Source organism: Mandrillus leucophaeus, unplaced genomic scaffold (genome assembly GCF_000951045.1).
Source record: "Mandrillus leucophaeus isolate KB7577 unplaced genomic scaffold, Mleu.le_1.0 Scaffold272, whole genome shotgun sequence".
NCBI classification, from domain to species: domain Eukaryota; kingdom Metazoa; phylum Chordata; class Mammalia; order Primates; family Cercopithecidae; genus Mandrillus; species Mandrillus leucophaeus.
The window spans coordinates 1,499,402-1,510,481 of NW_012102832.1; the positions used below are offsets into that span (position 1 = coordinate 1,499,402).

The 11,080-nt window shown below is 43.1% G+C and overlaps 1 protein-coding gene across 1 annotated transcript in view; it reads left to right on the plus strand.

The window, feature by feature from the left end:
• The window catches only part of LOC105543006 (transcription factor CP2), a 17,134-nt gene extending 14,120 nt beyond the window's left edge, over nt 1–3,014 (plus strand). Inside the window, exon 13 of the mRNA XM_011984739.1 lies at nt 2,836–3,014. The gene's annotated coding sequence lies outside the window, so the exon portion shown is untranslated. The remainder of the gene's footprint in view (nt 1–2,835) is intronic.
• The last annotated feature ends 8,066 nt before the right edge of the window (nt 3,015–11,080 follow it).

Consider the following 11,080-nt stretch of genomic DNA (forward strand, 5'->3'; position numbering starts at 1 on the left):
GAGAGGTGAAGTAGACTTTTTTCCTTTTTTTTTTTTTTGAGATGGAGTCTCACTCTGTTGCCCAGGCTGGAGTGCAGTGGTGTGATCTCAGCTCACTGCAAGCTCCGCCTCCTTTTGAAGGGGATTAAGGGGATGTGTCCCAATTAACTAGCAAACATCTGTGAATGCCAGCTTTGTGTCAAGGGCAGAGGGATTTGTATAGCTAAAAGACATTTATTGCTTAGGAAAAACGTGACTGAATAAATGCATCCCCATGAAATAAAAAATGCTCGTTTCTGTTGTCAGGGAGTTGATTAGAGGGGAAGCCCCCACTTTTCTCCACCTTCCCCCCTCATGATACAAGGCAGAAGGGCAGGTGCTTATTGGACATCACCTGGCATAGGCACCTCTATCTGCTTGGCATCTGGTTATTCAGATGTTTGCATTCCACCCCTCCACGTGCCAGAGCTGGTCAGCTTGGCATATGTACACAAGGGGGTAGGAAGAGGTAGATGTGAAGTGGGGTTTTAAGACACATGTGGTCGGGTGCCGTGGCTCACGCCTGTAACCCCAGCACTTTGGGAGGCCGAGGCGGGTGGATCACGAGGTCAGGAGTTCAAGATCAGCCCGGCCAACATGGTGAAACCCTGTCTCTACTAAAAATACAAAAATTAGCCCGGCGTGGTGGAGGGCACTTGTAATCCCAGCTCCTCGGGAGGCTGAGGCAGGAGAATCGCTGGAACCAGGGAGGCGGAGGTTGCGCTGAACCGAGATCTCATTACTGCACTTCAGCCTGGGCAACAAGAGCGAAACTCCGCCTCAAAAAGAAACAATACAAAAACACTTCGGTGTGCCAGGTGCATTGTAGGCTGCTTGGAGGTTTGAGGACCTGACTCGTCCCACTGGTGCCTTTTTACTGCTTTCAGTGCAGAATCCAGATGGCTACTACTTGGTTCCGATCTAGGCCCAGGGGAACTCCACTGCTCAAGAGACTGATGGCTCTGCTTCACCAGAAGCCTTGTTAATATGCTTGGCTGACTCAACAGGTTCCAGGTGAGCCAAACTATCTTGCATCTTACCCCTAGGGAGAAGGCAAGTAGCCTCCAGCTTCACTTTTCTTTTTTTTTTTTTTCTGAGACGGAGTTTCCGTCTGTCTCCCAGACTGGAGTGCAGTGGCGCGATCTCAGCTCACTGCAAGCTCCGCCTCCTGGGTTCAGGACATTCTCCTGCCTCAGCCTCCCGAGTAGCTGGGACTACAGGCGCCCGCCAACACGCCCGGCTAGTTTTTTGTATTTTTAGTAGAGACAGGGTTTCACTGTATTAGCCAGGGTGGTCTCGATCTCCTGACCTCATGATCCACCCATCTTGGCCTCCCAAAGTGCTGGGATTACAGGCGTGAGCCACTGTGCCCGGCTTCACTTTTCTTTCTGGTCAGCAGCAATGGTTTTTGGAAGTCTTCCTTGCCTGTTCATTCTTCTGAGCTGGCCAAGTTTATGAGGCAAAAAAAAAAAAAAAAAACTGGCAATGTGGAAAAAGAGCTTTTGCCATGAGCGGTGTTGGCTGGTGAACACTGAGAGTGTTAATTCATTTAAAAACTTTACTCCTGCCCTTCCTTTTTAAATTAAAAGTTAATTTTTAAAAGGTATATACACTTAATGTGTTGTCCAATGTGTTGAACATTTAATGTGTTCAGTTTTCTTGGCTTTATTGTCCCCAAGGGAAAATGTCTTCTGCTTAAACTATAAACTAGGGCAAAGGATGGGGTCTGGAACGAGGGAATAAATAAATACAGCTGGATTTTTTTTCCCCAATTACTTCGGGCAAAACTAATTACTAAAGCCTCCAAAAGACCATTCAATATTCAAATCACTGCACCTACTAAAAAACTCAGTTCTAAGAGATTTAGGAAATACTATAGCTATTCTCTAGAATTCAGGCTATGGGGCTATCTTTTAGGAAAAAGAAAAAAAAATTAGACATATTGTTTCCTTAGTTTTAAGAGATGAGGTCTCTGTTGTCCAGGCTGGTCTTGAACTCTTATCATGTGATCCTTCCACCTAAACGCTCAAGTAGCTGGAATTACAGGTGTGCACCACTGTGCTTGACCTTTTTTTAACCTTAAATTTTATTAATCTTTCCCTAAAGTCATAATTTTTTTTTTTTTGAGATGGAGTCTTGCTCTGATGCCCAGAGCTAGACTGTAATGGTGCAATCTGGGCTCATTGCAACCTCCACCTCCCGGATTCAAGCAATTCTCCTGCCTCACCTTCCCGTGTAGCTGGGATTACAGGCTTGTGTCACCACTCCCAGGTAATTTTTGCATTTTTAGTAGAGATGGAGGTTCCCCATGTTGGCCAGACTAGTCTCGAACTCCTGACGTCAGGATCCTCCTGCCTCAGCCTCCCAAAGTGCTGGGGTTACAGGTGTGAGCCACTGCGACTGGCCTACTGTTTTTTTTTAATTTATAAAGAAAAGAGACTCTTTTTTTGGCCGGGCACGGTGGCTCATGCCTGTAGTTTAAGCCCTTTGGGAGGCCAAGGGTGGGCAGATCACCAGAGGTTGTGAGTTCGAGATCAGCCTGGCTAACATGATGAAACCCTGTCTCTACTAAATATATAAAATTAGCTGGGCGTGGTGGTGCGTGCCTGTAATCCCAGCTATTCAAGACGCTGAAGCAGGAGAATTGCTTGAACCCAGGAGGCGGAGGTTGCAGTGAGCCGGGATCAAGCCACTGCACTCCAACCTGGGAGTGAGACTCGGTCTCCAAAAAAAAAAAAAAAAACGTTTGAATCATACTTTTGCTTTTCACTTTTAGTTCAGTAATCCACCTGAAATTGATTTTTGTGTACCTCGCAGGTAGGAACCTAGTCCTCTTTTTCCATACAGAAAATCTTTTTTTTTTTTTTTTTTTTTGAGATGGCGTTTCGGTCTTTTGCCCATGCTAGAGTGAAGTGGTGAGGTGGTGCGATCTTGGCCACTGCACCCAGCTCAGAAAACCACTTTTATATTAAACAGTAAATGCTTTCTTAAAAGATAAATAGCATCAGGTCATATCTTAACTGTTTTTTTCCGTTCTCCCTCCCTTAAAGTTTTATTACGAAAATCTTCAAATATACAGAAAAGTACATTTGAAGATTTCCATATGCACAAAGTGGAAGACAAGTCATTTTTAAGAGAGACAAGTGCCCTCTTAAAAATACTTGCATAAGCCCAGGCTTGGTGGCTCACGCCTGTAATCTCAGCACTTTGGGAGGCCGAGGATGGCAGATCACTTGAGGTCAGGAGTCGAGACCAGCCTGGCCAACATGGTGAAACCCCATCTCTACTAAATATACAAAAAAACCATAGCCAAGCCGGGCGCAGTGGCTCACGCCTGTAATCCCAGCCCTTTGGGAGGCCGAGGCGGGTGGATCACGAGGTCAGGAAATTGAGACCAGCCTGGCCAACATGGTAAAATCCCATTTCTACTAAAAATACAAAAACTAGCTGGGTGTGGTGGTGGATACCTGTAATCCCAGCTACTTGGGAGGCTGAGGCAGGAGAATGGCTTGAACCCAGGAGGCAGAGTTTGCAGTAAGCCAAGATCGTGCCACTGCACTCCAGCGTGGTGACAGAACAAGACTGTCTCAAAACAAAACACAAAAACAAAAAACGTAGCTAGGCCTGGTGGCAAACACCTGTAATCCTGGCTACTCAGGAGGTGGAGGCAGGAGAATTGGCTGAACCCAGGAGGCGGGGGTGACAGTGAGCTGAGATCGCGCCACTGCACTCCAACCTGGACCACAAGAGTGAGAATCCATCTCAAAAACAACAAAAAAAAAAAACACAACAAAAACCTTGCATAATTACTTGCTGATAATTTACCTAAGGTATTATTTACTAATCATCTTTGATGAGGCTTGAACCAGGTAGCCTCTGCTAGGGAGGGTGGGAAGGAAGAAGGCTCTGAGGTGATAACCAACGGATGGGGTAGTCTGTTTAATATTTACTTCAAAGTTAATATGGACAACTGAGCAGACACTGCTTGCATCCCTGGAAGGGACTGCGTTGGGATTAATCTAGACCAGGTCTTTATGTAGAATAAATAGATGTAAAGTGGGGCCTTTGATTCCACAGGGCTCCCCAAGGGTGCTTCATGGAAAGGTAGAGATTTAAATTTAGTTTCCTGAGTTGGCTGTACTGCTCATCTCTACCAAAAGGATAGGGACCCTATTGCATTTATGTTTGTGTATCTCTAAGCTCTAGAGGCCTCTAGTACAATTCTAGGTATTGAAATATTCCTTGAGATAAAGGGAATAAAAGCAGCCAACACATTAGTGTTTACTATGTACCATTATCTCATTTAATCTTTACAACTCTATAAAGTAGATACTGTTATCCCCATCTTACCAATGGAGAACTGAGAAAGGGGGGTTAATTGGCTGAGGTCATACAGGATAAATGGCATAGGTTTAACCTCAGGCAGTCTGACTTTTGAGCTTGTGTGTTTAACCATTACACTACTCCATCTTCACTCCTTCATAGTCAAGGTAAGGGCAATGAATGCTCTGCAGAGAGAAAGGACTTGGGTTGAATTTTATCCATCAAATTAACTAAGGCAACTCATTTACATTATGTCTTCCATGTTTCTTGAGGACAAGTGAAGCTCAGGATATTAAATCATGGCTGTTAAAAAAGTATTAAATGGAGGTTCTTAAATGAGTAAATAAATGAGTACTAAATAAAGGCATTAAAGAGTATTTAAAAATGTGAGGATGCCAAAAAGAAGTCCCTTCATTCAGCCTCAGGAGTAGTTCTAGGGTTCAAGGAAGTTAAGAATCACTGCTCCAAGTCAGGCTATTTCCACAGGAAAATGAGAAGTCTTCACAGCTTACTTTCTTTAATTACATCATAAAACAAAATTAGAACATACAGGAAACAATAATAGTTACATAACAGTTTACTTTATATATTTATATATAAAAAACTTTTTTTTTTTTTTTTTTTTTTTTTTTTTTTTTTTTTTAGTCCAAAGATTTTTAAAGCAAAAGGAATCCTCTACTGCCACCTCGGTTTTTATTTATTTTAAATAATCCCCCTCCCCCGATCCTCAAGCGCCAAAAGTACTGGATGGAAACAGTCACTTGGAGAGCTAATGGAACCTAGTGCTAAGTCACCCTGTAGGCAACCGTGTCGGCTCCAGAGATTGGTTAGCATTTGGAGCAGGCCTGGTGGAGAAACAAGCAAGCAGCAGCTCTCACACACTGCAGCACTCCAGGATAGGTCCTACGGCTTGGGAAGGAGGGGATCAGATTCTGCTGTCAACCACCTCTGCATTTTACCCCCTCAGGGGAGTGAGTGGGGGTGGGGGGTGCAGGGATGAAACAGAGCCTGGTTTGAAGATAAAAATGTCTCCAACAGCACCATTTACCCATCCATCTCTGTCCTTGAGCAGAGTCTGACAGGCATGGGTAGTCCTCACAGTTCTCTGAGCTCTGCACAGGCCACATTATTCGGATCTGTGCTCTCAGGGTCACTGGAAGGTGGGCAAAGGTGAGCAGAGCAGCTGAGAAATGCACACAGCAGGTTACCTGGAAACAATTCCTGGGAGAAAAAAGGAGGAGGCCAGAGTAGGAAGCATCTGAAGGCCAAGTCATAAAGCAGGAATGGAGAAAAACAAAATTAAGAAATGCAAACTTAAGAAAGGCCACTCTCCACTCTCCTCCTCTTGTCAAAGGGTGACAAATTAAGAAGTCACCCTTTGGAGTGGGTAGTGGAGCCACAGCATGGTGAGAAAGGATGTGAGTAGCTTCTGAAGAGCACGGTCTCATGGATCTTGTATATGTGCCAACAGGCTATGAGAGTTAGAAGTTAGTTGTAATTTGGAAGTAGGGTGAGGAGGGGAGTGAGAAGAAATCAAAAGCTCATCCCTTCCTGCACTATTAGAAATTAATAGTCATCAGAGAAGCACAAATTATTCTTAAGGGAAGGAAAAAACTAATGTAAACCCAGGAAAGCAGCAGCAAAGGTTTCACTTATTAAAAATCTATTATATAGCACTAGGAAAATTATTTGTCCATAGGGGGAAAAAGTAATTAATCAAATCATGCCAGTTAGAGACTTTTTCAAGTTAAGATTTTCTAAGACCTTAGGTTTTCATTCTCTAGTGCCATAAAAAAAGAAAAGAAAAAAAAAAAGAGTAGAATAATGACTTCAAGGGCTGGGAAGGTTTAGGTTAAGCTAAGAAACACGTATGTGTGTGAGCAGCAAAGTAGTACAGATCTGAATTAATGAGATAATGGCAAGAGAAACTTAGTGAAGCAAAGTTTTCTTTTCTTTTCTTTTTCTTTTTTGTGAGATGGAGTCTCGCTCTGTTGCCCAGGCTGGAGTGCAGTGGCGTGATCTTGGCTCACTGCAATGTCCGCCTCCCGGGTTCAAGTGATTCTCTTGCCTCAGTCTCCCAAGCAGCTGAGATTTTGTATTTTCAGTAGAGACGGGGTTTCACCATACTGGCCAGGCTGTTCTTGAACTCCTGACACCTTGTGATCCTCCCACCTTGGCCTCCCAAAGTGCTGGGATTACAGGCGTGAGCCACCATGCCTGGCTGCAAAATTTTCTTCCAATTTAACAAAAAAGACATCACTTCAAAAATGATCCTTGGTTCTTGGGGCATGGCAGAAGAGAAAAGGTAAATGTATCTGGATACCTCTCTTCTCCCATCTCTTCCTAGGGTAAGGACTGTCATTTGCTGCTCATCTCTCCAGTCCTAGTACCAAAACCATGCCCAGATGCAGCTGGGGTGCACTTGTGGTTCTTTCGGTGGTGCCAAAACCCATCTGTTTGATTGGTTACGTGTGTAGAAAGTAGGAGACCTCTTTGCCAGTAAAAAGGGGTGGAGTTCATCAGAGAGGAAAGGAAAATGTACCCATGTGTGACGCAGCCATCTCTATGTACTCAGGACAGATGCTGTACCTGAGGCAAAGTACCCCAATTCTAGAGCTAATTATCTGCTTTATTTGAACCTCGTCTATCATTTTCCCATGCCGATTCTTCAAAATAAGACTATAAAACACAAAACAGAAAGGACTATTGATAGGATTTTGCTTGTTCATTGTTCTTCGTAAAAGAGCAATAAACCACCCTGGCTGAGGAATTACTGAGACTCAACCTCTATAAACTGAACTTCACAAGCACTTATTTAAAAACATGAGGCAGAGATGGAAGAAGGACATATGGACTTTTTCTTAACATCCCACAGGGGAGTTTGCCCTAATTCTTTTTCTTCTGAAAATTAACTCTCTTGGACTCCAAAGATCAACTCAGCTTCGCCTGAGAGGTTATGTACTGACCTTCCTAAAGATCAAAAGGTTTCAGAGACACTGAATTGATGCGTCTAATAAAAATAGATGCAACAGGTAGATGTGACCTGAGGGGGAAGCTACAGAAGCCCATCATGTAAGAAGCTCACTTGCCTCTTATGGTACTTTCAGGCAGGTAGAATGTTTATCCTGGGCCGGGCACAGTGGTTCAGGCCTGTAATCCTAGCACGTTGGGAGGCTGAGGTGGGCAGATCACCTGAGGTTGGGAGTTCGAGACCAGCCTGACCAACATGGTGAAACCCCGTCTTTACTAAAAGTACAAAATTAGCCGGGCGTGGTGGCACATGCCTGTAATCCCAGCTACTTGGCAGGCTAAGGGAGGATTATCGCTTGAACCCAAGAGGCGGAGGTTGCGGTGAGCTGAGATCTCACTATTGCACTCCACCCTGGGTAACAAGAGCAAAACTCCGCCTCAAAAAAAAAAAAAAAAAAAAGTTTATCCCAAGTGAGAAGGCAAGGTTAGTAACCTAGTAACCTATGTTCTTTGCTGGAGAATCAAAATGTCAAAGTTAGGGCACTTGGATACAACCCAATTTTATTCCTAAACTACCTGGGCTAATTATACCCTACTGATATGGTTTTATACAGCTCTCTGTATCTTCCAATCGTACATTAAAATTTATGATAGAAACTGGCCAGGCGCAGTGTAATCCCAGCACTTTGGGAGGCTGAGGCAGGTGGACCAGTTGAGGTCAGAAGTTCAAGACTAGCCTGGCCAACATGGCAAAACCCCATCTCTACGAAAAATACAAACATCAGCTGGGCGTGGTGGTGGGCACCTGTAATCCCAGCTTCTTGGGAGGCTGAGATAGAGGAATCACTTGAACCTGGGAGGCAGAGGTTGCAGTGAACCAAGATTGTGCCATGGCATTCCAGCCTGGGTGACAGACTGAGACTCTATCTCAAAAAACAAACAAACAAACAAACAAAAAAAACCGATAGAAATAAAGGCAAGGAAAGGCTGGGACTCCATTTTTCCCCATTATCCTTTTACTGCTTTAGAATTCTTTGGTCCAATATCATTAAAGGGGAGAGAAGTTCTGTCTCAAGAACTCCAACCAAACATCCTACATTTCTTCTCAAACAGGACTTGGCTAATTCACAGTGCCTGGGTTTGAGGTGGCTAAAGATTCTAGGACTGGCAGGCAGATAGAGAGGCAATCTTTTTGTAAAATGATTCAGAGAGCAAACATACGATCGAAGAGAGTCTGTCAGCCAGAAGATACAACCAGGATAAAAGCCTACCCTTAAATCATATACATAAGGAGGAAAAAGGAAAAATAGAGCAATTTCCTTTAAACCCCTCCTCTCCCTGGTAGTGACTGGCATGAGCAGTCTGTGACTTTCAGCACAATAAATAGAAAACGGCCAAGGGTCAACCATGACCCATGAGTGCTCTTCTAACAACACAGTCACCTAAGGACATGCTGACTAAACAAGCAGGCAGGAAGCCACTCTCTTCTTTACAGTGACACTCTCACACTTTCTAACAACTTCAAACCAAGACAGGTTTCATCACGTATTTTGTTTAGTCCCCCATGGCATTACTGGGCTATCAAACTAGTAACAATGCATTTTTTTTTTTCTTTTTTTTTTGAGACACAGTCTTGCTCTGTTACCCAGGCTGGAGTGCAGTGGCGCAATCTCGGCTCACTGCAACCTCCACCTCCCTGAGCCTCCTGAGTAGCTGGGATTACAGGCACCTGCCACCACACCTGGCTAGTTTTTGTATTTTTAGTAGATACAGCGTTTCATCATCTCGGCCAGGCTGTTCTTGAACTCCTGACCTTGTGATCCACCCACCTCGGCCCCTCAAAGTGCTGGGATTACAGGCATAAGCCAACACACCGGGCCGTAACAATGCATTTTATAAGGCAATTAGAAGAAATAAAAGAATGTCACTACTGAAACATTATGGCTATATTAAATAACTCTGATAGTCTGGAAAGCCCAAAATAAAGCATCATAAATTTACTAGGTTTCCCTATAAAATGTCTGATACAAGGGATATGTGAAACTTCTGACTTACATGTCTGCTAAATCAACTTAATGAATGTGGAAATCAAACTGGAAATTTGCAAAAGCTACTTAAGGAATACTTTTACCTTCAGTAAAGATAAGAGCAGAATAGGAGAAGAAAATATTTTTTACACAAAGCACAATATGCTTTCGTATTCCAAATATTGGAAAAAGGGCTAAGGCCATATCCCTTTCTTCCTCATATCCAACAGTTTGCTTTTAAACTCAATTCAAATTCAGTATGCAAACACCAAAGACCACCCAGTGAAAAATGGCCTGAGCCACCTGACAGTTACTGAACTTAAGGCTGCCCATGAAAGCCCCTGGAGTAGGAGGAGGATTCAAAAAGGAAGCTAGACTGGAGACATCTGAGAGTAAATCAGCAGCATTATTGAGGGTGAGATGGAGGCTTTAAATAGAGGGAAAGGATGGGTGTGGGAAGGAAATGGTGGAAATCAGTGCAAAAATAAGCTGCAGTCAGCTCAGTGCGGCTGATGAAAAGGATGAAAAGACACTGATGTAGCAACTGATGCTGGAAGATGTAAGGTATGAGATTAGGGGAAAAGCTGCTTAGAAAAGAGATGATTTGGATGTTCAAGAACTTTCTCCAGAGACACTACAGTAATTCCTCCTTGCCCACCTGTAGGTTTATGGCAGTAGCTTTGAGGGTACCTTCTAACTTACCCCCACATCTCTCTGTTCACTCTGTTTTTTTTTTTTTTTTTTTTCCATTAAAAAAGGCCTATTTTGGAGTGGCTATGAAGTTAAAACAGATCAATTAGTTTTTCCTGTAAAGAATTTTTCCTACATTAAGCCTCACTGAATTTTGAAAAGTATCCCAGAGTTAAGAGAGGAAGCATTATGTTCAGATGTCAGGCTCCTTTCCACCTGACCAAAACTTACCATGCTCTGTGTTCTCAAACTCCTACCATATTCATCAGCTGGTGTAGGCTGCAAATCAGCATAAGAAAACGTATTTCCTTCCAAGCCTGATGGGCCTGAAGTTTTCTTGAGAAAGGAACAAGGCTTCTGCCTGACAACATACAAACCAGTGCTGCACACCCGAGTCTTCATTCTCTCTCACTTGACTCTGTCCTCGGCACAAACAGGCTGGAATTTGCTTTAATAGCAGGGATACCAGAGCAATTCCCCATGGACCTGCCTGTGGGTAAACCCTTTGAGTAGAGAAACAGCATTTCCAAGATCGTCATGAACTGACGAATAGGGTCTTTTAAACTTATCTTTTAAGTAAAGAAGTACCTTAAAAGCCTCAACTTAGGCAACTCAAATCCACACTCACCAATCAATCTGGGTTTTATGGTCAATTTGTACAGGCACTAAAACAACAACAAAACACCTTAAACTTTAAAGCAGATGGCTCCTAAATAGTTATCTCCTTTAGTTTTGTTTGAATGAGTAACCTAGACATCTGAATATTATCAACCACATCTGGAAGTATGTGTGCATGCACATATGTATTTGTACGTGTAGGGGTATAGCCAAGAAAGTGAGTTTCATGTCAAAAATTATATTCCTTATAAGGTAATCTGAAAGAGAATAAGGGGAAAGGGGAATGAATAAACAAGTAATTTGCACTTTTAAAGGGGCACAATCAAACAGGATTTAAAATAAATTTAATATGATAAATACTGATGGATAGTATAGACTTCGAAGACCCTTTCATCCAATTGCCTTCTAAATCAATGGATAAATCAGACTTTATT